General features: G+C 39.4%; 1 protein-coding gene across 12 annotated transcripts in view; it reads left to right on the plus strand.

Annotated features, from left to right (window-relative positions):
• fam49bb (family with sequence similarity 49 member Bb) overlaps positions 1-27,195 on the plus strand; it is a 194,963-nt gene that overhangs the window by 53,073 nt on the left and 114,695 nt on the right. The window contains exon 1 of one of the 12 annotated variants that reach the window (XM_080193837.1): positions 13,451-13,561. The exons of the other annotated variants lie outside the window; for them this stretch is intronic. The gene's annotated coding sequence lies outside the window, so the exon portion shown is untranslated. Of the gene's footprint in view, positions 1-13,450; positions 13,562-27,195 lie in introns of those variants that run through there. 12 annotated transcript variants of the gene reach the window in all.

A 27,195-nucleotide genomic window follows, 5' to 3' on the forward strand; every position in this document is an offset into this window, starting at 1 on the left:
AGAAACATGGCAAATGATGAAATAGAGGGAGAAACAGGAATGCGCATGTAGTTCAGAATTGGGCAACATTTTTACTCTTTGGAATCATATATTTGTTGGAAACTAAAATGAACTCAACCAAAAGAAAACTAGTTGGTGAACAAGGACGATGAAGTACTGCATATTGTGCAGGTTTTATTTATTTCCTGAACAATCAAATGAAGGCAAAGTGTTGTGAATGCTTCCATCAGTTGATGTGACAATCTGATAAGATTTCTTCCCCTGGCTGATTACAATTTTAATTCTCAATTCAGTGTGAACCACCTATTTGTAAAGCACAATGCCTAGCTTTTTTATTAAATCATGTTGTAGATTGCTGAGAAATCTGCAGATTGTTTTTGTATCACATAACTGATGTGATAATATGAAGATTCTGCTTCAACTTATAAATTCTCAGAATCCATGTTATTAATGCTTTGTCAGCTTCATATATATTTACAGTATGTATCCGTAACCATTAAAAACAAAATGGTGGTTGATGTGGCTCGTTGCCCTTGCTTTGTCTTCTGGCTTGATGAGGCTTCTCTTACGTAGCAAATGACGTCAGTATTTGGATTTTCTTAAATCTGTTTATTTACACTATTTACATCCATGACCTCATGGTAAGTATGTTATTGTCTGGACAATCTTGCTTTCTTGGAACCTCTTGGTCACCTGACCCAGTATGATGCTTATATCATAATTAACATCATTGTCTAATTAACATAACAGCCCATTACCCTACAACTTCCCCCCTGCCCACAAGTATAATCTCAAAACTGTTAAACTATTTTAACTATTTACATTTCCACCGTCTGTATCCCAAAATCAAGATTGCAGGTTGAATGTTGACTCAAACTGTGGATGGTTGTCTGAGACGCTCCAATCGTAGAAGAAGTCCTTAGTATCAACCAACTTGGTTTCAGCAAGGACCAGAGCATAGGGGAGCAGGTACTGGACCTTACCATTTGCATTAAAAATGCCTTTCAGGAAAACTTGAGGCACATTGGCCTCCTCCTGGAGCTGCCATGAGCTCTCACCCTTGAGTGACTAGAAGCACCAGATCACTGTTGAACCAAAGGTTCAGAGTTGACCTTAGAAAGGCAAAAAGTATATTGAAAAGACAAGCCAATGGCTTAGTACTGGCTCTAACCCTGTTCAACTTGTACACAAATGATCTTCCAAAAATTACCTCCCAAAAATTCATATATGCTGATGATAGCTGCCTTGCAATTCAAGCCCCTGACTTCGACACTTTGGACTGGACCCTAAATGATGACTTGTCGAAACTTGAACAATACTGCATGGAGATACAAGCCAAGCCCTTCAAAAAAAAGTATACAGCTTATTCCATTCTCACAATGAAAAGCTAATAAAGAGCTCAACATCCAAATGAGTGTCTATAAGTTAAAGCATAACTGAATTCCAATATACTTCGGAGTGACCGTAGCTAGGACGCTGACTTCTGGGAACACCTAAAAGCAACTGCAGCCTAATTCAAGTCCAGAAACAACTTGATTTGGGATGTTGCTACCCCATCCTTGAAGGGCAGCACAGTGGCGCAATGGTTAGCGTTGCTGCCTCACAGCGCCAGGCACCCAAGTATGATTCCCAGCTTAGCTGCCTGTATGGAGTCTGCATGGGTTTCATCTAGGTGCTCCATTTTCCTCCCACAGTCTGAAAGACGTGCTGGTAAGATGCATTGGCCATGCTAAATTCTCCCTCAGTGTATTTGAACAGGTGACAGAGTGTGGCGACTAGGGGATTTTCACAATAACTTCATTGAAATATTAATGTAAGCTACTTGTGACACTAATAAATCAACTTTTAAACTTAAACTTTAGCACTCATTCTTACTTAATAGCAGAATACTGCAACCCTGTTTGGTCAAGATTATCATCATTCACACACAGGTGCAAGCATGCGCGCGCACACACACACACACACACACACACACGCACAGAGTTGACACCCAGCTGAATGTTACCATGTGTATTATTAATGGAACACTATGCTCAAGACCACTTACTCCCTTGGGATGAATTTCCCCACCTGGTTGACCATGCTTAAAAATTTTTGTCACACACTTCGGCTGTGGAAATTTTTTAATTGCCTTGGTCTTTTCTGGGGGAGGTCTACTGTTATCCTTTTTTTTGGTGTATAATATGGCCTAAAAATCTGATAGTTTTCCCAAACTTGCACTTTTCAATCAAAGCGAGGTCTGCTTGTGCAAGCACTTTTAAAATCTCTTGGATTCTGATGGTGCTCTTCTTTGGTAGCACCATGGATGAGCAGGCTGTTTGTGGAAAATTATTCCTTTTCTACCTTTGAGCGTATTGGACATAATGGGTTGAATGATTTCTGGCACGGAGGAGAAGCCAAAGGGAAGTTGATTGAAACAAAAGTGACGGAAGGGGGGCTAAAAATGGCCAACATCAAGGTTGTTGACAAAGGGGAATCTGTCAAAATGTGCTGTTGGTATCCAGCTTCGTAAAAGAACGCTTCTGAAGAATTTTGCCAGATTCTCATCAACAAAAGACATTGGGTGTATCTCTTTGAATGACTTTATTTGACTGTGCCAGGTCCCAACACAGAGCCTGATTTTGTCATGAGGTTTTGGGACTGTCAGTAAGCCATTTTGTTGGCGCAAAACAGCAAAATTCACTTCTTGATGCAGCATACTGTCGGTCTGCTCTTGACTGACTTGATTAGCAGATGTGAAACCTCCAGGTGGAAGTAAGGAGACAGCTTTGGCATCTGGGAGTGTAGTGATGTGGCACTCAGTTTTGAACTTCAACAGTCCACAAAAAATTCATTCATAAATATGGCTTTGCTGTCATCCTGTATTAACTTATCGACACTTTGTAGAAGATGAAATCCTGAACATGTTGTCCTGCTGAGCGAAGAAAGTTGCTGCTTCTGTAGGATATGAAGCTTCATTAATTCTTTATCTTTATATCTAAGAATTATAGTGAGCTGATGCTTCACTTTGAGTGTGTGCCTTCTGGTTCCTGTAGCTGTACTTTTGATAGCTGGATTTCAGCACCATTAAGTCAGTCCAGTTTGTCTGATAAGACCGTGACTGCAACCGCAGTGTTCAGTTTAAATTCTGTGTCCTTTGACTTCCAGCTCTACAGACTAGAATTGGATTTTTGCTTTCTCCCAGGAAACCTTCATCATCAATGCTTTTATTTGCAATTTACTGTATTTCAGAATAGTTGAAGACTTCAACCAGTTATCTTCCCTTAAATTATGCTTTAGATCTCCAGAATCATTTTAAACATCTGGCCTTGCCACAGGTAAAACATTCGACTCATCCTGCTTTGTGCTGATGCCTTAGGAACATTTTAAAATAGTTGGAAAGGACTTTCCAGCCCCTTCCGTGGTTTTGGTAGTCTTTTACACTGGCTTTTCAGTTGGTGAAGTTCTACTTTGGGCCTACATACTGGATTGACCCCTTCTGTCCCTCAGTGTTTACCCAAAGTACAGTCTGATTCTGCTTTTGCAGCTGTATTGGCCTTGCAAACTGCAGGCCTTCTCTGATGTGAAATCCTCATAGACTTATCAACTTCTGTTTTGCCAGGACATCATCAGCTGTGGCCCCAGTCGTAAAAGAGGACTGGCCTGGTGTTTTGTGTCCACTCATGTAAGCCTGAAGCTGTTCAGTACCCTTCAAACTTGTCACCAGAGCTCCCAAAGTTGTCTTTGCTGTGGGACCTCAGTGTGTTTGAATGGTCCTGGAACGGGTAGCATCTATTCAGTGTAGAGATTGTGAGTGGTTTATTTGCTGTCTCCTACCAAGATAAGTCTATTTTTTGTTTTTCTTTGAGAAGCTGAGCTGCTTGTAAGTCTTCGCCTGTGTTCTCAGTTTTCTTAAATGGTGGCCTCCCCCATGGCTTGGCTTGTTACCCTTTACTTTTATTGTATTCTGGCTTGTTGAGGTTTCTCTTACATTATGAGTGATTTGGAGGGCACCAGTATTTAGTTTTTTAAAAAAACTATTTATGCTATTTACATCCAGCTTCAGATGGGCAATTACCCTGCACTGAGAACCATCTGAAAATTTCATTTTTAAATTGTGAACTTCAGATGGTTTCAAATTGAATCAATTAACATCAATAGTTACCCAAAAAAAGGTTAGAAGAATTAATCCAGCTTCTGACACCCTACCTCCCAAACCCTTATTGGACTCTTGCCGAATGTATTTGACTGTACAAACTGACTTTCTCCCTGGCTTGAAAGTGGCTGGACCTTTTAAACTTACCTGATTTATGATAGCTGGTGCTGTTAAAAAAGGAGGCTACTTTCCAATTCTATAATGCTTGACTGAAGGAGTCACTGCTCTGTACAGTTGTCACCCAGTCTGAGTCAGAAGGTTAGGCAAACAGCATCACCAAGATTTTGAGGTCAGAAAGGAGCAGAGTGGTTATCCGAATTTGATTGATATGCTGTGGAATTTGAGGCCCATTTTTCTGCATCATCTTCCCTTGTTGTCTTGGTCATCTGATCATGATGTCATGTTTACATCATAATTAACATAATTGTCTGATTAACTTGACCGTTAACCATTTACAATTTAGAGACTTTAAGGACTCTGGTAAAGGCAGCTTTCAGCCGTTGCATCTCCTTTTTTAAATATGTATCTTGTTGGTAGGTTTTAAATGATTGTGGTTCAAGGATTTTAATTGCTGAGGAGTATTTTTATTGAATGGTTATGTACATCTGTTGGTTTAATGTTTTTAGCGTGGCTTTTTTTTTGATTATTGCTCAATTTCATATCTAAATATTACTTTTCTGCTTTGCTATCATTTAAAATGACTGGGTATGTGTGTAGCTCAGCAGCACTATCTAGTGGTAAATGCAAAGTACGTTGTATTGTAACTTATTAATGGCAATCTATCTGCAATGACATAAAATTGTCTCTTATTGTGCATAGAAAAGAGTTTGGTAATACTTTTACCTTCGATTTTGCAGCACAGTATTTAGTTCATTAGCTTACACATTTCAAACTCACAACACCATATTCAACTTGATAGGGATGGAAATTCTAAGTTAAGGATGTTTAGATGATCAAATATATGCTAAGATTTTGTGATTATGTTGATTTTCAATTTACTTTGAGAGATTTTATATTGTATGTTTCATTACTTCAAGACATCCCAACGAGTTTTACAGCCAACGAAGTCCTTTTGAAATTTCACTGTTCTAGTTATTTAGTTGATCAGAGCAGTGCTTACACCTTGACTAGTATGACATTACAATATCCGCATTTCTAGTTACGTCTTGGATATCTGCATGTAAAACATCCTTCCTAAATAGCTTTGCTCAATTTTGAAGTCATTAAATCCAAGTAACTCAGTCATTGGAAGCAGAATAAGAAATTTGTTTTGGCTGCTGTGAAGATCTTCCAACAAGTACCATCAAACAATGCTGAATCTAATGTACCTACTGACTCCTTTTAAAAAACTGTATTCATGAGGAAACCTAGAATTTGTCTATAAATTTATGTGGGGCACTTTATAAATTGTAAAATTATATTGTATAAACTTAATTAATTCTGACATCTCTGGTATAAAAATTGAGATTCCACGGTTCTGTAAACTCATTGAGTGAATAAATGGACCAGACTAAAGAAAATCTCTGCTCTTGAAAATTAGTAAACTCAGCTGGAGCTGCAGGAAGGGAGAGAATAATGAGAATACAATTGGTGTTATAATGAGTATTCTTGCTCTTCATTGCATTTTGAAAACACTACTGGATGTGCATATTTAGGTGTTGAATGAGAGCAGAACTGAATTTGGTTTTGATGCATTCTTTTTCATACTCTCCTTTCCCCTCCTCTCTCCGTGACTCTTTCTCTTCCCTCCCCAAGCCAAATAAAAACAATGTAGTTCTGTTCTTTGCAACTTGTACACAAATAATGGTTATTTATGCAAATTATTCAAACATGCCTCTTGTCCAAGAAGGGACAAGTGGCATACTAGGATGATGTATTTTTTTTCTTGAAGTCTAAGCATTTTTCTGATGCTGATCACAGTTTGAAGGCTGTTCCTGTTGGCAATCTAAAGTATTTTGTGAGACAAGTACTTCACTATACATGGGTCAGTATACTCAAGTTTAACATTTATCCCTTAATGTACATGGTTCATGGCCCACAGTCTTTTCTGTTTCTTCTAAAAACTGTCAAATCAATATGTTTGTCCAAATTATTTGGTAGGTTGTATAGGTTCAATAATGTATATTGGCCCTGTGAGAAAACAACAAATAAGCATAATGTTTAAAACTAATAAGCTATTTAGATAGTCTGTTTTATGTTTACCTTACAAAGTCACCGGGATTTTAAATAAAGCACAATTGTCTATTCCGATGGTCAAAAAGGACCGTAGGAGGAGAGGTAATAAGCCGTGGGTAACAAAGGAGGTGAAGGAAAGTGTTAAATTAAAAGCGGAGGCGTTTAGAGTAGCTAAGAGTAGTGGGCGAGAAGAGGATTGGGAGAGGTTTAAATGTCAACAAAGATTGACAAAGAAATTGATAAAGAAGGGTAGGAGAAACTATGAAGCTGGGCTAGCGCTTAATATAAAAAAGGATAGCAAGAGTTTTTATAAGTATATAAAAAGGAAGAGGCTGGCTAGGGTGAACGTTGGACCCTTAGAGGATGAGAAGGGGGACTTAGTGGTAGGGGATGGGGAAATGGCTGAGGTCTTGAATAACTTTTTTGTTTCGGTCTTCACGGAGGAGGACGTGAATAATTTGCCGGGTGTTAGAGATGGAAAGGCGGTAGGACTGGAGGGTCTCGATGACATTACTGTTACTAGAGAGGCGGTGCTCGACAGACTGGAGGGGCTGATTGTGGACAAGTCCCCAGGACCAGATGGAATGCATCCGAGGGTTCTGAAAGAAATGGCAGAGATGATAGTGGATGCCTTGGTGGTTATTTTCCAGACGTCGCTGGATTCCGGGGAAGTGCCGGAAGATTGGAAAGCGGCTAATGTTACGCCGTTGTTTAAGAAGGGTGCCAGGCAAAAGGCGGGGAATTATAGGCCGGTTAGTTTAGCGTCTGTTGGAGGTAAAATGTTAGAATCCGTCATCAAGGAGGAAATAGCGAGGCATCTTGAGGGGAATTGCTTGATAGAGCAGACGCAGCACGGTTTCGTCAAGGGGAAGTCGTGTCTGACGAATTTACTGGAGTTCTATCAGGATGTGTCTAGGGCGGTGGATAGAGGAGAGCCGGTGGATGTGGTCTTTCTTGATTTTCAGAAGGCGTTTGACAAGGTACCTCACAAGAGGTTATTGCAGAAGGTAAGGGGGCATGGAGTTGGGGGTAGGGTGTTAGCGTGGATAGAGGATTGGTTGTCAAATAGGAGGCAGAGAGTGGGGGTCAATGGGTGCTATTCGGATTGGCGGTTGGTGACTAGTGGAGTGCCTCAGGGGTCGGTGCTGGGGCCTCAGCTATTTACCATTTATATAGATGATCTGGAGGAGGGAACCGAGTGTATGGTGTCGAAATTTGCTGATGACACCAAGATTGGAGGAACGGCAAATTGTGCGGAGGGTGTGGAGAGTCTGCAGAAGGATCTAGATAGGCCGGGCGAATGGGTCAGGAACTGGCAAATGGAATTTAATGTTGGCAAGTGCGAGGTGGTCCACTTTGGTAGGAATAATGGTAGGAAGGATTATTACTTACGTGGAGAAAAACTGCAGTAGGCGACGGTGCAGAGGGACCTCGGGGTCCTTGTGCATGAGTCGCAAAAACCCAGCTTGCAGGTGGTCAGGAAGGTGAATGGGATGCTGGCCTTCATAGCGAGGGGGATTGAATATAAAAGTAGGGAGGTCTTGCTGCGGCTATATAGGGCACTGGTGAGGCCGCAGCTGGAGTACTGTGTGCAGTTTTGATCGCCGTACTTACGCAAGGATATTTTGGCCTTGGAGGGAGTACAGAGGAGGTTTATTAGGCTGACGCCGGAGTTGAGGGGGTTGAGCTATGAGGAGAGGCTGAATAAACTAGGCTTGTACTCGTTAGAGTTTAGAAGAATGAGGGGAGATCTCATTGAGACGTATAAGATGATGAATGGGATGGATAGGATAGAGGTGGAAAGACTCTTCCCGCTCAGAAAGGACAGTAGGACTAGGGGGCACAGCCTCAAGATAAAGGGGGGGCGGTTTAGAACGGAGTTGAGGAAGAACTTCTTCACTCAAAGGGTGGTGAATCTCTGGAATTCTCTGCCCGTTGAAGTGGTGGAGGCTACCTCGCTAAATATTTTTAAGACGCAGGTTGATGGGTTTCTGATAAGCGAGGGGATTAAGGGTTATGGGGAGAGGGCGGGAATGTGGAACTGAGCCACGACAGATCAGCCATGATCTTATTGAATGGCGGGGCAGGCTCGAAGGGCCAGATGGCCTACTCCTGCTCCTATTTCTATGTTCTTCTTATAAGTGTCATTAGATTCCATTCCAGATATGGAGTTTGGAGCTCCTGCAGTGACTGAAGTTGTGCATAAAGGATTGTAATTTGGAATATGGAACACCTTTGTTACAGCCAATAATTTGACATTAACAAAATGTTAAGCTGAGACAATGACTTTTGAATCCTTCTGATGCCGAGATTTTAAAAACAATGACAAGAATTTTTAATTAGAGTTGTTGCTGGACCAAGAGCCAGAGTAGGTTGGCATGCATAATGGTGATGACTGAATGAGACTTGATGTGGTTCACAAAATAGGGGTAATTTATTAAAATGCAAATATTAATTCTTGAATAAAATCCAATGAAGAAATGTGAAAATTTTACCTTGAAAGAGGCTGTTAATAGTTTTCTTTTGCAATTTTAAAATGTATTTACTTTTATTAGTAATATTTTGTGCTTATCGTATATGCTTTTAATTGTATTTGGGATCAATATAATGGTCATGACAGTAATTGGGCAAGTCAATTGAATGAATGCTCCAAAATGTAGTTGACAAAACCATGTTAATTCACAAGAGGTTGTCTGCTTTACTATCTTTGTTCTTTTTAAATATTTAAATCTTTGAAATTTAAATCCGATTCACTGATGCAGTTCATTTCAGTAATGCAAGAATTACATTGATATTCATTGATATTTCAATTAGCATGTTTTATTCTTCTACTTTTTGCTGAAGGTTTAGCTCTTAATAAATGTGGTATTTATGTTGTCCAGACATTGTGAGTTTTTCATCACCTTGAATGTGACCTGTAATTTGGATTCTCTTTGTTATAAGAAATTTGAAGTGCTGTTAATTCACAATTTTTTGGGTTTGCCATGCAAGCATTTGAAATAGTATATTCAGTCTGCATTTTGAAAGAAATTGTATAATTTGGTCTGCTATTTTTCTAGCTAGTTTATTTTCAAAGGGACAAGCTAGTTAATGCAGTCTGAAATAGAGAAGTTGCAGATGTTGGTGTAAATGAGGCTGTAGACTCCCGATATTGCAGAACTCTTCCTGTTCCTCTCAGCTATGACTATTTCCCTGTTTTTAAGCAAATATTTCCTTTTTATGCTGTATAGTTCCTTTTTCTACATTAAATATTATAAATGTTGAGAATGTTCTCGTTAGTTATGCTGTCATGAAAATAACTAAATATTTTTAGATGGTATAGCTAGCTCTATCTATAAACAACTATGTCAATATGGTTTGTTTTGCTAGCCTGATTTGAAATTTGAAGGCCAAAATCAAGGTTTACTGTTTTATTTAAGTTAATTTTTCAGCTGCATTTTATTAGCACTGAATTTGCATTTAAGTGTTATCTAGCTGTTAAACATTTTCAAATTTTTGAATTGATTGCCCTCCCCAGCTCCATTCTTATTTATTTAATCTCAGGCAATCATCTGTGAAGGTTTCTATTCCGGCTCCTACATCTATCCTTGGGCCTCTCATCCATATGTTGTCCTTCGGTGATCCCATCTGAAAACATTGCATCACTTTCCACATGCATACTGGTGGCACTCAACTCTAAGTGTCAATCACCATCTATCTTGATTCTTCACACTATTCTGTAGTCTCTAAATTGTCACAGTTCCTTTTTGACATCCAGTGCAGGATTAATTAAATATTGGAAAGACCAAACCCATTCTCTTTGATTCTCCCCCACAAACTCTATTTATTAACCACTGACTTCACCCCTCTCCTCGGCAACTGTCTGAGGCTGAACCACTTTGTGTGCAACCATTGTGTCATAATTGAGCTTGAGCTTCCAAATATATCTGTGCCATCACTAAGACTGTCACAAAGCCTGCTGATGTTATCTGGCAGGGTGTCCCAACCTGGAACACCAGCTCATTATGGTGTGTAATTTTGTTTACAGGACTGGTGTGAGGAGCCACATACGGGACCCAGTGGGAACAATAACCAGTCCTATTGTGGTACAACACTTGTTGAAGAATATTTCTTATAATAAAGAAAAGACACATGTACATGAACAGGACTATAATGATCTAAGATGACAGTTATGTTTATGAACTACTAAGCACATCCACATTATTTAAATAGAAATTACCCTTTTTTGATTCAAAGTACATTATGAGATCTGAACTCTTCCAGCACGGCCCTCTTCCCAAACAATATCCAACTCAATAGGTGTATAAGTAAAGGCCAGCTTATAGTTACCATTCTCTATATGTTTGAGTAGTTATTCTGGGGACTGTCTCTTTGTTCAATGAAGTTATGATTTTAATTGCTTCTATGAAGATTTCTGCACTCTTGTTTCTGGTCTGCTAGCAAGAACCAACTCACAGGCTGCTGGAATCCACCTCAGGCTGCGAGGTGGAATCTGCCCCTCTGCTTCCATGAAAAGCTGCCAATTATACTATTATTTCTCATTGATGGTTCTCTCTGTGTATTTGCTGCCTGTCCCCTCAGCTTTGGTTCTTCTAAAAGGTTAACTTATGGATTCCTTCCCTAGATTGGTGCAATCACCCAGCCAAGGTGTTTCCTATTAGTAGTTAATAGTATTCTTCAGGCCAGGCTACACTGCTAATCATGTGATTCACCTCCTGTGCAATACCTTTTGAAATGTTGGTGGTTTTTAATCTCGTTATACACCTCTGTGACATCATCCATCTCTGTCTCATTCATCAGCTACTGAAACTCATTTATGCCATGGTTACCTCTGTATATATATGATTATTCTAATGCACGCCTGGTCAGCCTCCACATTCTACCCTTCATAAACTCCAAAACTGTACTGCCCATTTTCTTTCTTGTACCAAATCCTTTTCACTCAAAATCACTGTGCTTGCATGACCTATTTTGGCTTTTGGTTAAGCAAAACATTGATTTAAAAGATTCTCACTTGTTTTCAGTTCCCTTCATGGCCTCTTTGTTCTCAATCTCAATAATCTCCACCTGTCCCTTAACCCTAAAATATCAGCATCCCTTCAATTCTAGCCTTCAAAACATTCCCAATTTTAATTACTCCACCATTGAAGACTGTGCTTTCAGCTGTCAACGCTTGAAGCTGTGAAATTCCCTTTCTCCATCTTTCCCCTCTCTATCTTGCTTTCCTCCTAATGCATCTTAAAAATCCACCACTTTAACTAACTTCAGATCATCTGCCCTAATATCTCCTCATGTGGCTCAGTGTCATGTTTTGCTTTATAGTGCTCTTGTGAAGCTCCATGAGAGATTTAATGAAGTTGAAGATGATAAATGCAAGTTGTTATCATCAACTTGACTTATTTTCACAAACATCAGTAGTTGAATAAGCCATTTGGGAACAATGTGAATACCAGAAAACAATGGCTGATGTCATCAATTGGCAAATCATAGAATCCCTGCAGTGCAGAAGGAGGCCATTCAGCCCATTGGACTTGCACTGACAACAATCTCACCCAGGCCTTATTCCCACGTATTTATCCTGCTAATGCCCTTGACGCCAAGGGGCAATTTAGCATAGCCAGTCAACCTAACCTGCAGATCTTTGGACTGTGGGAGGAAACTGGAGCACCTGGAGGGAAGTCCCCTGCTCTTACCACCTACCATTGGCATGTGTTGGATTTTGCAGGTTGTTTGCCTGTGCATTATAAATGCACCTTTCCTTGGTCATCAAATCCTGGGGTTGAACTTGAACCTAGAACTTCTGTCTCAGAGGCAGGGACTCTACCCATAAGACCATGCTCAGACGTACATAAGCCAAAAACCAGTGATGGCCCACTGGCAGAGTTGAGCATTTGCCAGTTAATTAAACTTTTACTGCAATTTGTTTCCAGAACAAATAGATTTCCTTAAGCAGGATTTTGTGTCCTAAATCTGAAATTATTCTAGACCAGCCTGCACTGAAAGTGTAGGATACAAGAATAAATACTACTTTTGTTGTTTGATCAAAAACAATGACATAGGTTCTATGAACCTATGTAAAAAAAAATTATTGATCCTAATTCACTCATTGAATTTCATTATTCAAACTTAAATTCTAGTGACCTGTCTTTCAGTAAACAGTAAACTTGACGTGATTTTAAGCTAGACCAGGTAGTGGTCGTCATATTGGGAAAGGACAAATTAAATGTTCTTTTCCTATTCCTAAAGCATGTGTTAATCATTTATATATAAAAATAAAGAGCATTGTGGCTGCTTCAGGATCCTAGTAATGCATATCATGTAAGTGTAAGAGCACATCCTGAAATTCCACCCTCTCTCCCTTGGAGAAATGGCTGGCCTTGACTCAATATTTTCCCTCAGGAATATTGCTAAGATTGGTGGCTTTTAAATGTAGATTATTGATTTTTTGTTTCACCAATGCCATGACAATTTCCATTGCAATGTATCCTGCAATGCGACTGATTCATTCAAATTGTTATCCTGGAATTTAAGTTTCAATGAGTTGATTAAATTGTGATGACTCAACTACCAATCCTCAGAAGGCAGATTATTGATCGGTTACAATAATTTTCCTCAGCTTCTGCTATAACTCAACAGTGTACAGCATTTATTCTGGTTACACATATAGCAACAATATACAGAATTCTTATGGTGCAAAAGGAGGCCATTTGGCCCATGTGTTTGCACTGGCTAACCAAATGTGCAACTCTCTATCATTCCCCTGGCTTCTCCCCATAACCCTGCACGTTATTTCTTTTCAGTATTTATTATACTCTGTACCTGCTATCAAAGTTGGCATAGTTGGAAGCTATAGATACTGTAATTGGCCAGCATGACACACATTTTGAACATAATTTGACCATCAGTTCAAATATCTGTAATTGAAAGAGTAATTTAGCAAAGGCAAGCTGCAGGTTTAACCAGTTTTTTTTAAAGCCCCACATGTGCTAAAATAGAAGCGCTGCATTTTCTTTTGGGTTTTTCTTGCTTCCTCTTCTGACACTTGGTAAGCTTCCTTTTTTGTATGAGACAGGCTTGTAGTGAGGTCACTTTTACAGAAATGAGGAAGTTGAGGACAGTTGCAAAGTAACATCCAGCTCACACTCATAGCAGAAAGTTAGCAGAGCTGTGTCTTTTATGATATCTGTCAAAAGAATAACTGATAATTTAAAGGCTTTTTTCAGTATCGAATATTTGCTGCCGCCTCAGAAGGTTAGTATTAGGTTGATTTCTCTAGATTGAAAATTGTAATTTTGTTATTGCCTACATTATATTTCTTTCACATGGTTTAGTCAGTACTGATTCTTTAGAGTTTGTGCATGTTTTCTTGGTTCTTCTGGTTAATGTTGCTTTAATTGTACTGTAATACTTTGAGAATAGTTAATGACACTTCTGTATCAAAAAATCACAAAAAAGATGATCAGATGTTATGAATCAAAACTGATCTATTGTGCTATTTTAAGACTCTGCTGCTCTTTAACTGCTTTGTTATATGCTTCACTAAAAGGTATTTACTGCTGGCTTGCTTGTGCCATCAATCATCTGAATAAACCAGTTCTCTCAATGTGGTAATAATGTTTTCAAATGTTTAGCAAACTTTGCAATCTAAATGACTTCCTCTTAGTGGACTATAGGTTACATGCAGAAAATGACTTGATGAGAATCATCTTATTCTGTCTCTGTAAATAATAATGTGAGAAATATAATTGACAATTAGTAATGTAATTAAAAGTCTGAGCACTATGCCTTATGGTGAAGTATTACTGATAGAATAGGTAAATGTAAATTATGGATTTTACTGAGTTTGGGTGGGACAGTAGTTAGCATGACTGCCTCACAGTGCCAGGGACCCGGGTTCAGTTCCGGCCATGGGTGACTGTACGTGTAGAGTTTGAACATTCTCCCCGTGGGTTTCGTCCGCGTTCTCCTGTACCCTCCTACAGTCCAAAGGTGTGCGGGGTAGGTGGATTGGCCATGCTAAATTGCCCCTTTAGTGTGGGCTTGGGTAAGATGGTGAGTCGGTGCAGACCTGATAGGCTGAATGGCCTCTTTCTGCACTGCATGAATTCTATTCTATTCTATTCTATTCTACTCTGTGAATGTTAACCCTTCTGCACACTGATTTAACAACTTAGCATGATTTTGTTTGCTTGATTGATTTTATGCTAAGAGCGAAAGGAAGAAATTTGGAGGGATGATGAGTTTGGGCAAAGAGTTAGATATTTAAGAAGGTGATTAAAAGATGTCAGTAAAATAGAAGGATAGGGAGATTTAGGAAGTGATGGAGAAAATTAGGAAATGAATTTTAGACCAAGTTTAAGACATGGCTTCCAGTTGTGGCCTCCCCTTGAGGGCAATTAGGAATAGTCAACAAATGTTCACCTAGCCAATGTTCACATTGCATGAAAGAATTTTAAAAAGTATGACAAAGAGAGGGTGAATGCCAAAGAAAATGGACCAAATATATTTAAGGATGGGATGCATTATCTAACTGAAAGAGGTTAAAGTGATTTGGAAGGGCAAAGCCTGGGAGGAAGCATTTTAAATTTTAGACTTGGGGATTTTAGGATTGGCACAGAAGAGTTCTGGATGAACTAACGTTTATGGAGTGTGCGAAGCTGTCAGGAGAGTATAAGATTAGTCAATTGTCAAGGTGACACGGACATATTGTGGGTTTTTGCAGGCGATGGGCTGAGGCAGAAGTGGGAGGAGGGAATGCTATGGACATTCAGCTCTAGGTCAAATAGGATATTGAAGTTGCCAACTTTATTTGAACCTAAGCATGATCGAAGAAGAGGATGGAACAGATGGCAAAAATGGAGATGCTCCATTGTATTTGGAAAGATACGATGAACAGCAGAGATACAAGAAGGGAATACCAGAAATACAACTTGAGGGAAATTATGAACGCTGAAGGAGAGAAATTTGTTTACATAGCAATGTTCATGTGGTCCAAGGTACGGACTGTTCCAGGGAATTGAGGCAAGCCTGTATAGTGAAGCTAGAAGTAATACCAAGCAAATTAATTTCTCCCCTAAATGCTTTACAGTTATACCACAAGAGGTATTTATATGGATCAACCATACTTAGCCCAACTCGGTTGTAACTCTATCGATGTGGTGTGAATGTGTGGCTTGCCAGCTCAGATGAGCACCTCAGTGCCTGGTATTTTGTCCTGCCATCTGGTCTTCAGAAGCTTGCAAAGGCAGTTTAAGTGAAACTGATTGAGCTTCTTGAACATTGTAATGGTGGTGGCTAGGAATGGATAATAAATACTGGTTTAGTCAGTGACGCTGACATCCCATAAATGAATTTTTAAAAATTGCCCCTGAGAAGGTGAGCTACCTTCGAGAACTACTTCAGTCCCTGTGGTGTAGTTACATCTACAGTGCTGTTAAGAAGGGGGTTTGAGGATTTTGACTTTGCAACATTGAAGGAATGGCAACATAATTCCAAGTTAGGATGGCGAGTGACTTGGAGGGGAACTTCCAGATGGTAAGGTTCCCCTGGTGTTCCTCTCAGTTCTAGATTGAGTAGCTTCCTGTCCTTGTGATAATGAGAAAATAGAGCTATTTAGGGGTCTTTGTATAAAAACACTAAAAATTAGTGGGCAGGTACAAAAATTAATTTAAAAGATCAGTAGACAGGCATAGTGGTAATGTCACTAGACTCGTAATCCAAACGCTCAGGCTAATGTTCTGGAGAAAAAAGGACAGAGAATGCTGGAAAAACTTAGCAGGTCTGGTAGCGTCTGTGAGGAGAGAGAACACTGTTTATGTTTTGAGTCAAGCTCTTCATCAGAACTGAGAGAAAGGAAACATTTATTCGATATTATACTGAAGAGATTGGATCTAAAGTGTACAAAGAACAAAGAACAGTACAGCACAGGAAACAGGCCCTTCGGCCCTCCAAGCTTGTGCCGCTTATTGGTCCAACTAGACCATTCGTTTGTATCCCTCCATTCCCAGTCTGCTCATGTGACTATCCAGGTAAGTCTTAAACGATGCCAGTGTGTCTGCCTCCACCACCCTACTTGGCAGTGCATTCCAGGCTCCCACCACCCTCTGCATAAAAACGTCCCTCTGATATCTGAGTTATACCTCGCCCCTCTCACCTTAAGCCCATGATCCCTCGTGATTGTCACCTCCGACCTGGGAAATACCTTCCCACTATTCACCCTATCTATACCCTTCATAATTTTGTACACTTCTATTAGGTCTCCCCTCATTCTCTATCTTTCCAGGGAGAACAACCCCAGTCTACCCAATCTCTCCTCATAGCTAAGACCCTCCACACCAGGCAACATCTTGGTAAACCTTCTCTGCACTCTCTCTAAAGCCTCCATGTCCTTCTGATAGTGCGGCAACTGAACACAGAACTGAACACAGTACTCCAAATGTGGCCTAACCAGCGTTCTATACAGCTGCAACATCAGACTCCAGCTTGTATACTCTATATCCCGTCCTATAAAGGCAAGCATACCATATGCCTTCTTCACCACCTTCTCCACCTGTGCTGCCACCTTCAAGGATTTGTGGACTTGCACACCTAGGTCCCTTTGTGTTTCTATACTCTTGATGGCCCTGCCATTTATTGTATAACTCCCCCCTACATTAGCCCTTCCAAAATGCATCACCTCGCATTTATCTGGATTAAATTCCATCTGCCATTTCTCTGCCCAATTTTCCAGCCTATCGATATCTTGCTGTATTGTCTGACAATGCTCATAGCAAGTCCAGCCATCTTCGTGTCATCCACAAACTTGCTGATAACACCAGTTACACCTTCTTCCAGATCATTTATATATATATATATCACAAATAGCAGAGGTCCCAGTACCGAGCCCTGCGGAACACCACTGGTCATAAGAACATAAGAAATAGGAGCAGGAGTAGGCCATCTAGCCCTTCAAGCCTGCCCCGCCATTCAATAAGATCATGGCTGATCTGAAGTGGATCAGTTCCGCTTTCCCGCTTTTGCCCCATAACCCTTAATTCCCTTGTCTATCAAAAACCTATCTACCCATGACTTAAATATATTTAGCGAGGTAGCCTCCACCACTTCAACGGGCAGGGAATTCCAGAGATTCACCACCCTTTGAGTGAAGAAGTTCGTCCTCAACTCCGTTCTAAACTGCGCCCCCCCCCCCCCTTATCTTGAGGCTGTGCCCTCTAGTCCTGCTGCCCTTTCTGAGCGGGAAGAATCTCTCTACCTCTACCCTATTCATCCCTTTCATTATCTTATACATCTCTATAAGATCCCCCCCCATCCTTCTAAACTCCAACGAGTACAGACCGAGTCTATTTAATCTCTCTTCATAGTCTAACCCCCTCATCTCCGGTATCAGCCTAGTGAACCCCCTCTGCACTCCCTCCAAGACCAAAATATCCTTGCGCAAGTGCGGCGACCAAAACTGCACACAGTACTCCAGCTGCGGCCTCACCAGTGCCCTGTACAGTTGCAGCAAGACCTCCCTGCTTTTATATTCTATCCCCCTCGCTATACAGGCCAGCATCCCATTCGCCTTCTTGATCACCTGCTGCACCTGCAGACTGGGTTTTTGCGACTCATGCACAAGGACCCCCAGGTCCCTCTGCACCGTAGCATGCTGCAGCTTTTCACCCTTTAAATAGTAATCCCTCCTACTATTATTTCTGCCAACGTGGATAACCTCACACTTGCTGACATTGTACTCCGTCATTGGAAATTATAAAATTAACATTGTGGAATATTATGAATCTGGGTATTCTAAGTTGCAAGAATGGAGTATTGGAAATTCATTCTCGATCCTGATAAACTTACACAGATCTTGACTTGGGTAAATCCTGATTTGAGCATTAAATCATGTCTTTAATTCAATGCTCTTAGATAGAATTCAAGGACTCTCGATGAGTAGAGCCTATCCCTTGTCGTTATACCTGACTTTGTTGTTTCCTGTGTCTGTCTTTATTACACCTGTTCTTTAATATAGCTTCACAAGTGCTAATGTTAGGTGATGTAGATGAGGAACAAAAGGTTGAATTATCTACAACCTAATTCAGTCAATTTATTTAGACTTTTGAGATGATTATTTGTGAAGGTTATGCCCTTGACACACAGTTTTGCCTTAGCACAAATTACAGAATTTTTCATACTTGCAAATTTATAAGTTGGCATTTTGTGCCTGAAATACATTTTTGCCTTTGTTTCATAACTTTTGAAAGTGATTTAAATTTTTAAAATCTTTTTTATTTCTTGTTCACCCAAAGCCTCCCTTAAACATTTTGATCTAAAATGAGGACCTGTAATGTGTAGTGAGGTGCGGGAAGAGAATTGAAATTGGAAATGTGTAGTAATGAGCAAAAAGTCCAGATTTTATTTGAGGCTTATCAGCAATTCCTGCTGTGTAGGAGATGATTCATAATAGTCTTGGAACTTGAAAGAATTTGCAATCAGGGATCTTAAAAATAAATTGCAGAGTTTCTGTACTTGTGAAAAAAGAGGAAGGAGACCCGATTTCAAATGGCACTTGTAAAATTGTAGTTTTTTTTTGAAGAACATGTTGCATTTTTACTTGTCACCAAGTCATTTGTGCAAACCATAAAGTAACAAAATGTTGATGTGCTGCATTATAATGTTTGCTGATACACTGAGTCAGAATAAACTGCAGGCAGCCAATTATGGAACTATTGTGTTGTTACTTGCACCTCCTTCCACGCCAGCTTATTGCCTTTGCTGAAAAGTTTGGCCTGGATTTTATTGTTCTTTAGGTTTCATACAAATATGTCTTGCATTTGAATTCTGTGTTTGCGCCATTTACAGTGATGAGGGAATTACTTGAATTCAAGAATGCAATCTAAAACTGGCTCCCTTGGCCACTGCTCCATTTTATGGAATGCAGTTCTTAGTGCAATCTCATTCTTAGTAGTGTCATATCATGAGTCCAAAATATCATTAATTTCAGCACAGACCATAATACTGGTGTCTGGCAGGTAAGGACACAAGTGAGGATTTGGCCTTTCTTTTCCAAGCCTTCACTAATTGTAGCAGGGTTTCTGTAATGATTAAAGTGTCAGTATGGAACCATTTATGTGTTGATTGCAAAGAACTCTGTCTTGATGGGCTTTCTTGAATTTAAACACAGAGGTTAGTTTTTATTGTGCTAAAAACCCACCAAGGTAAGGATATAAAGATATTTAAAAAGGTAAACATACATCCTGACCTTAGTAACACACACTCTCAAAAATGTAAAATTACAAGTCAAAGGTTAGCTCTTGACCAAATTAAGATTCAATGAAAAAAGGCAAAAAAAGTTCACTATTCTTTGCTGGTGTTTGTGAATAAAGCAGTTTTTTTTCATGGTGGTCTTGAAATTCTTGTGGGGTTGCAGCTGATGTCAACTGCAATTTCTAAAGACCACTTCTTTTAAACAGTGATTTATCTTTTCCATAAGTTGGTACTATTGCACCTAAGCTTCCTTTCATTTTGAAATTCTCTATATTGTTGATGGATTCCATATTGTAACACTGACAGTACTCTGAGCTTTACAGCAGGGAGAGAGATGTTATTTGTCAATTTGCAGACTTGTGCTATATTTGCTAAAGCAGCCAGAGTGTTGTAATGAAAGACATTTTAAAACAGTAATTCTGGAACACATGGCCTCTCTGTCAAAGATGTATTCCACAGAAGGTAATTGATCAGCTCAAGTCTGGATAGACCTTGACTACTGTTTTGTGGCCTAGATGGTTAATTTCTTTCATGTTGCAGCCAACTGAATAGACCATTCCTTCAGTGCCATTTTTTCAATGATGCGCTATACTGACACATTGTGTATTTGAATATGTGAAGCAATCTTTCAAATTGCTCAAAATAAACTTGAGTTCAGAAAACGTCAATCTTCTTCAGTCCTTGATTTCTTATGAAATGTGAAAAAAGAATTCCACCCCATTTTCATTGTCACCTTTTTGTCCAAGGTGACTAACTCTTGTGAGAAAAAAGGAGCACTTTGGCACAGTAGATTGTGCAAACAGGGAAGGGGGTGGGTATTAGATGGTGTTGATGAACTTGTGAGCAAACCTGAGAGAGGGACATGTTTATTGAGTTAAAGCTTTTTTAAAACAACTCGAAGGAAGCAAAGTGTGTTGAAGATTATTTAAATTAAATAACATTGGATAAACTCTATTATTCAATAGGTTTGTACAGCTAGCTAGGCCAAGAAGGTAGCTGATCTCGGTTGAGCAGTGGTAGGGATGCTACAATTTTGGATCAAGCCAGTCTTGAACTTGAAAGGGAAAAGTGAGCCAAAATACCAATCACCATCTAGTCCTCTTTGTTTCCAATTGATTTGAACAGAATCAATTTAGGCTGTGGTGTGGATGAATAGTATGTTGATGTTTGTTTTTCCACTTAGGTATTATTATAAGAACAAAGAAAATTACAGCACAGGAACAGACCCCTTGGCTCTCCAAACCTGCAACGACCTTGCCTGATTGAAGTAAAATCCCCTACCCTTCCGGGGACCTTATTCCTCTATTCCCAGCCTATTCATGTATTTGTCAAGACGCCCCTTTAAAGTCATTATCATATCTACTTCCACCACCTCCCCTGCAGCGAATTCCAGGCACCCACCACTCTCTGTGTAAAAAAAAGAAGTGCCTTATTTATCTCCTTTAAACCTGCACAACTTAAACCTATGTGCCCTCGTAATTGACTCTTCCACTCTGGGGAAAAAGCTTGTGACTATCCATTCTGTCCATGCCCCTCACAAACAGTGATGTTGATATTCCAATAATACTATCAAGAAAGAGAGAAAATTAAAAGTGGAAATCCTTTTTATAATTTAGCATTTCTCTGTTATTTTGTTTTCCATACTATTCTCTCCCCGCTTATCCTTATTTTGAGTGAAATCCACTGTCTCTATGAATTATATTATACCAGGCCAGGTGCAGCTAGGGTTACATGCAGATTAAAGCTTATTTTCACTATCTCAACAATGCAAATCTGGATGTTTTTTAAATGTGTGTCAGTGGACGTTTTTAATTTTCATTTCCTGATTTAATCAGTTCTAGCCTATTCATGAGACACCTGCAGCGCTGAAAATTCTTTCATTCCATGACCTTTACATTTGCATTTTTCATTCACAATTTATGATCAATCTCAGTGTTTTCATGCGAGTCTCAACTGTATGAGCATTTTCAGCTGTTAATTTTTTTTTGATAAAATGCTGAAATACAGTGCAAATCATTGAGAGAGCTGTACTAATGCTGCATACCGACTTCGTGAAGGAGACCTATGGGAAGGATGCTCTTTCTTCATCCTGATAGCAGCTGGGTTTAGGTTTGGCTCCTCAGCCTGTAAGCGTCAGTGATCTCAAACTAAAAGCTCTTTTATATTCTGCTGGGCAATGTATCCAGTTTCAGCAAAGCAACATTTGTGCGTAATTCTTTTTAACATTCATACAGGGGGTCTGGTCTTGCTATGTGTACTTCACTTTGCTTCTCTTCAAAGGCTCTCCACAACACTGTGTGTACAACTAATGTATCCTCCTTCCGCCTTTTCAGTTCCTTGGTTCAAATTTCACTCTGCAATGCCAATGTCGAGCTGATCAGACTCCCTGAATTGATGAAGCAATACTGTGTTATCCATGTTCTCTGCAGTCTTTTAAATCTTCTTAATGGAACCCCCGAGGGGACAAATATACAGGACTGACTCATTTGCTTTACATTATCAAGGCAGGCTCTTTGTGCTCATTGTACCTCTTTGGTTCAGGCAATGTGTCTATCTGGATTGTAGAATTCATTCTTGTCCTTTCTTATAATGCAAGCTAATCAAGGTGTTTTACTAAGGGTGCATTAAAACTGCAGCTAAATACACTGGTAGCTATAGTTTGAATTAAATCAAGCAAGTCTGTGTTTATGTTGCTCAGCTCCTTCCTGGCTGGAACTTGAACTATCTTGTTTAATGGAGTGCTCTCGACATGCCTGACTGAATACTTGTGTGTGTGCAGAGCTGCTTCTGAAAAGTTTGAAAATGGAAGTGGGTGGAGAAGAATCTCTGCTCTAAATACTTGTATTCAAGTCAGGTAAGTTCACAAGAGTATTCAGGGGTCTACTAAAAAGTCCACTGTCAATCCGTTTGAATGGGTGCTGATGACTTCAGTACTAGTATTGTTCTGTTAATCAGCCAGCAGAAACTAGCTTCTATGGAACAAGCTCGAAGTAATTTCAGTTTCAGCTGCGTTGTAATCTGGCCCAAATTGTTGAAGTATGTTACACATGCCGGTTGTCAAATCAAAAAGTTTCTGTGTGTTGTCCCTTTATATATGTGCTTATTTTCACAAAAATGTGGTTTCAAGATATATGCTGATATTTTAGCTGCTCTTCTGATTTGCATTAAGGAAACTTGTGGCTTTGTTTTGTACCCTGCTTTGAATGTATGGAATGAAAATGGTTTAAGTAGTGATGGTCTCCCAAACTTGTGCTCAACAGCATAATTGAAATCTATCATTAGGTTAAAGGAAAAGTACTGCAGATGCTTGAAATCTGGAATTAAAATGAAGCGCTGGTAAACCCCAGCAGGTCTGGAAGCATCTGTGAAGAGAGAAAAGTTTTGATCTTATTTTACTCGTCATTAGGACTAGGGAGAGGGTGATGTGATGAGTTTTATGCCGATGAAAAAGACAAGGGGCAGGTGAAACAAAATAAAAGGTTGGGATAGGTTGGAGCTCAGGAAATATTAAGTGACAAAGGTGTCATGGAACAGAGACAAAGGGAGTGGTAATGATAATATTGAAGAATAAAGCAGGTGTTCTTGGTGGAATAAAGGTCAGCACTGCCTGAAGTCAAAATTGCAGAAAAAGGGGTCAGTGGGGGTGGGGAATCAAAATGTTGGATCAAGTTCATGGTCTGAAGTTGTTGAACTCAAAAGTGATCCAGATTGCTGTAAAGTGTCTAATTGGAAGATGAGGTGATGTTTCTTCAGGTTGCTTTGGGCTTCTGTGCAACATTGTAGCAGGCCAAGGACTAAAATGTAAGCATGAGAGCAAGATGGTGAATTGATATGGCAAGCGACAGTAAGATCTGGGTCATGTTTGTGGACCAAGTGAAAGTATTCCACAAAGTGGCCATTCAGTCTGAGGGAAGTCTTCCCAGTTTAGAAGAGGCTACACTGTGAGCAGTGAATACAGTGGTCGAAATTACTGCTGCACCTGAAAGGAATGTTTGGGGACTTGGACTGTGAGGAGGTAAAGGGTTAGATGTTACATCTTCTGCAATTGCAAAGAAAGGTGATGTGGGAAGGGGTGTTGGAGGATTGGAGCAGGATGTCATGGAGGGGACGAACCTTTGGAATGCTGATGGGAAGGTGAGAAGATGTGCTGAGTGGTCATGCTGGAGTTGGCGGAAATTGCAGAGGATAAGCTTTTGAATATGGAGGCTGGTGGGGTGGAAAGTGAGGATTAGGAACCCTATGATGGTTCTGTGAGAAAGGGGAAGGATTAAGTACAAGATTGTACAGGATTGAGGACCCTGTCAGCTACAGTGGGGGAAAACCTTGATTAACGGAAAAGGAAGACTTGTCAGAAGCCATTGTGGAAGATAGCATCATCAAAGCAGATGCGACAGAGGTGAAAAAACTGGGAGGATGGAATGGAATTCTTCAGGAAGAAGGGTGTAAGGAAGTGGGTACAAGCATACAAATGCTGCCAGATCTGCGAAGTTTTTCCAGCATTTTTATTCCAGTTGATTATCGTAAATAAGTTGTTTACCCTTAATGTGGTCAATTGTTGGAATCATTAGTGTTTTAATTCTATCATTAACAGTCTACCAAATAGAATGTTGAATTTGTGGCACTAAAATGGAATTATATACTTGCCTCCCCTTCAGAGTTGATATTTTACAAGTGGGTGGGCTGAGTAGAATGCACATTTTGGTAAATGTTTTGGTCTTAGCAGCCATGTTAACGTGGGCTCATCATGATCTTCATTCTAATTGGAATAAAACAAATACTTGGGAATGTGGTGCTGTGAATAAAGATAGTTCTGCAAGCAGACCGGTTAGATTGTTAACTACTTTTGTTCCAATGCAGTGAATGCACTGAGACTTTTCATTGTGACTTCAACATTACTTACATTTTGTGTAGCAATATGTATTTAAAATTAGGGAATATTAACTGTTTCTCCAAACAGGTGTTCTCCTTTAAAGGATCATGGCAAGGGTTGAAGTGAATGCCTGTAGTACATTGGGGAAAAATAACTCCTCAATCTTTCTAACATATAACATGCACCTGGATAGTTCATAACATAAGGAACTCAGTTTTTTAAAAGAAAACTAAACCTTTCTTTCCATGCAAGTGGATGAAAGTTTTCAAGCTATGTGTTGTGGAATTATGAACAAAAAATGATTAGTGTAACAGACGTGGGAAAACAAAGTGTTGGATCATTTAGATTACTCAGCTCAGCACAATTCAATGTAACAGGTTTCGAGGGAGAAGGAAAAACACTTAATCAGCAATTTACTGGGATAGAAATAAATAGGGAAATTTATCTATGAATAAACTTTAGGAATAATCCATAAAATTTACAGCAGTCGTTCTCGATTTTTGCTTTTGAGGTCCCCCCCTTCAATATTATAAAACTTCCATGGACCTATGTAACATAGCACAAGTAATTTTTCTGTGAGCAAAAACATTAAGAAAAACAAAAATAATAAATATTGTAAAATTTGTTGCTGAATTCTGTTAGATTATGGAAGCATCTTTGATCTCAGATGCATGGCATGTTCACTGTTCGTCTGACTCAGTCCTTTGTTTTTACTGATGTTATTGCTAAAATTCTGGATTAAGAGTTTGCACTAAATATGTCCAATCCTTTTAGTGTTCAAGAAGAAACAGTACTGTAGCATTGAAGCATTCATGCCTGGATTCCTTACTCTCTCCAATATCTGTGCTCTTTACCAAAATTCTATCCTTATACATACCAAAAGTTCAAACAAAAGGGTTTTCGCCAGCAATTCAGAACCTTGATTTGGCTGGATGGGGGTGGGGGTTAGCATTGAGAGAGAATGTTAATAAATCAAACATCATGCAGTCATAAAATTTCATTTTTGGATTCAAACAGTCAAGGTGCATTAAACATATCAATGGCAGTTTAGTTTTAATATTGAATTGTTGAATTATGAGAGAGGCGTGAGATGACTGGTAATAGTGCTAACTCTGGCTGTTTATCAACAGTTGGCAAATCTGGAAGTTTTATTGGTGCTGCTGGGAGAGACCACTGGGCAGTGGCCCTTTTGAAATTTTCTTGTAGACCCCTGATTGAGAACCCCTGCCTGAGAGCATCTCTCCACTCATGGTCTGTCAATATATTATTTCACATTAGTTTTTGCAGTAATACCATAGATCTTAAAGGCATTTCACGTTTAATTCAACTGTTGCAGATTCGGAATTTAGGTGACCCAAAGATTGAAAGTTGGTGCTGCTGATGGGGTGAGGGAATGAATCATACTTTTGGTTTGTCCCGGTGGATAATATTGTTATTCACTGGGGAATGCACTGAACTGCTCAGGAGTTGGCTTTATACTCAAATCTGTCCTGAATTATGCATGCTCAATGCTAGTTAAATCAAATCTTCTCAGGAGTCGGAATAACTGATGTTATCCATGGGTCATTAATGTTTTCAGGTTTATGGCTGGAAAGTGGAGGAACTTGTGTTGTAAGGTAAATTTTAGAAAGCAATTTGTGTTAAATTACAGTATAAAAATGTGGAAATTTGTGCCTATTGGAGTGTAGACAGTTAAGAATTAGTAAAATTTTTCTGTAGCTAAGTTACATTCTATGTAAGTGATTCAACTTTGGATAAAATGTTATTTTTTAATGCACTTGTTTTATTGCAAAAAAATTGATAAAACATGCAGACCTATCATTGTTTATGCTGCAAAAATGTCTTCATTGATTGCCAAGTGATGTTATACTATGTTTTAAGGGTATGTATAATGTTTCGCTATCTCGGGACTTTTAATAATTTGTGTGGCATTTTGACGAAGGCATGAAGTAATTGTTCAAGTCAAAAATAATTCATATTGTGTGCCTGGCCTCATAATATTGTTAAAAAGGGACTGAGTTCTTAAATTTATTGGTTAGTTTCTCTGCATTGGAAATATTCTGTTCATTGTACTTCTGCCACATTCATTCTATTTTAAACAAATCTTCATATTTGAAACAGCCCTTCTCAATCCTGACATCTTAAGTTTTATTTTTTCTGTAATATGATTTTGTTCTACTTTATTTAACTGACAGATATTCGCTGTAACATATTTTAATTATTATGCATTTTTCCGATTACACTTCAGAGGCCATTCCATTTTTGAATTTAAGTGGGGTACTCTGGGATGTGTTATTGTGGTTGCTACCATGATCATAGAGGTTGAGCACTGAGTGATTCAGGAAACTGATGGGTAGGAGAAGATCTGCTGGTCCATTGAGATTGTCTCATATAGTCTCACGGGACGAGTGAAACAAGTTCTAGAAAATCAGTGTGACCATGGGCAAAACCAGTCAAAATTCCAGCGGAAGTTGGGCAAACTTCTGACGTTCTGCTCCAAAATCTGCATAATGTTTATTTTGATTTTGGTTTGTGCCGACATTTAGAGGTTGGTTAGATTAGTGCAGTACAATCATAAACACTAGGAACAAACCGTTCAGTCCCTCAAGCTTGCTTCACCAGTTAGTAACATCATGGTTGATCTTCTACCTCAGCTGTACCTTCACACACTCTTTGCATCTCCCTTGATTCCTTTAATGTCCAAAAAATCTATTGATTTTTGACTTAAAAATGCATAATGACTGAGCATCAACAGCTGCCTGTGGTAGAG

The sequence above is a fragment of the Carcharhinus amblyrhynchos genome, chromosome 8 (assembly GCF_965287045.1).
Source record: "Carcharhinus amblyrhynchos chromosome 8, sCarAmb.v2.hapA, whole genome shotgun sequence".
In the NCBI taxonomy this organism is placed as follows: domain Eukaryota; kingdom Metazoa; phylum Chordata; class Chondrichthyes; order Carcharhiniformes; family Carcharhinidae; genus Carcharhinus; species Carcharhinus amblyrhynchos.